General features: G+C 41.2%; 1 non-coding gene across 1 annotated transcript; it reads left to right on the plus strand.

The window, feature by feature from the left end:
* Positions 1-215: 215 nt before the first annotated feature.
* On the plus strand, positions 216-322 carry LOC148545767 (small nucleolar RNA R71). Its single transcript, XR_015901019.1, has one exon. It is a non-coding gene; the product is annotated as a small nucleolar RNA R71 (small nucleolar RNA).
* Positions 323-861: the final 539 nt, after the last annotated feature.

Consider the following 861-nt stretch of genomic DNA (forward strand, 5'->3'; position numbering starts at 1 on the left):
GTTCCATAACACCCTTCTTCTGAGGAACCTCAGAGTTCACAGGATTTTTGTTAGATGAGTATAAGTATTGGTTGCTAGCAACCAATTCAATAAGCTCAATAGTCTCCTCCGGTGTCTTATTCTTGTGTAATGAACCACCTGCAGAATTATCTAAGCACATATTGGACATTTCACCCAAACCTTCATAGAAGATATCTAGTTGGGTCCATTTGGAGAACATGTCCGGAGGGCATTGCCTAGTTAGTAGCTTGTATCTCTCCCAAGCTTCATAAAGAGTTTCACCATCCTTCTGCCTAAAAGTCTGAACCTCCACCCTAAGCTTAGTCAGCTTCTTTGGTGGGAAAAATTTAGTAAGAAACTCAGTAACAACCTTGTCCAAGTATCCAAACTCTCCTTTGGTTGGGAATCTAGCCATAGCTTTGCTCTGTCCCTCAGAGTAAATGGGAAGATCATGAGTTTGTACACCTCAGGATTCACTCCATTTGTCTTCACAGTATCACAAATCTGTAGAAAATTAGAAATAAATTAATTTGGGTCTTCTTGGAGAAGACCATGATACTGGCAGTTTTGTTGCACCAGGGTGACCAATTGTGGCTTCAACTCAAAGTTGTTCGCAGCTATAGGAGGCACTACAATGCTTTTTCCATAAAGATCCACAGTAGGAACAGAATAAGAGCCAAGCACTCTCCTTTGTTGATCATTCCCATTCAGATTTGCCACATTGGCATTAGCAGCATCATTAGGATCCATAGTAGATTCTGCAGCCTTGTAAAGTCTTGCTTGTTGCAAACGCCGCCTGAAAGTTCTTTCAGGTTCAGGATCAAAGTCTAAGAGATGTTCTTTGTCTTTGTTCCTGTGCAT

This window comes from Arachis ipaensis, chromosome B9, assembly GCF_059453495.1.
Source record: "Arachis ipaensis isolate K30076 ecotype BB chromosome B9, ASM5945349v1, whole genome shotgun sequence".
NCBI lineage: Eukaryota > Viridiplantae > Streptophyta > Magnoliopsida > Fabales > Fabaceae > Arachis > Arachis ipaensis.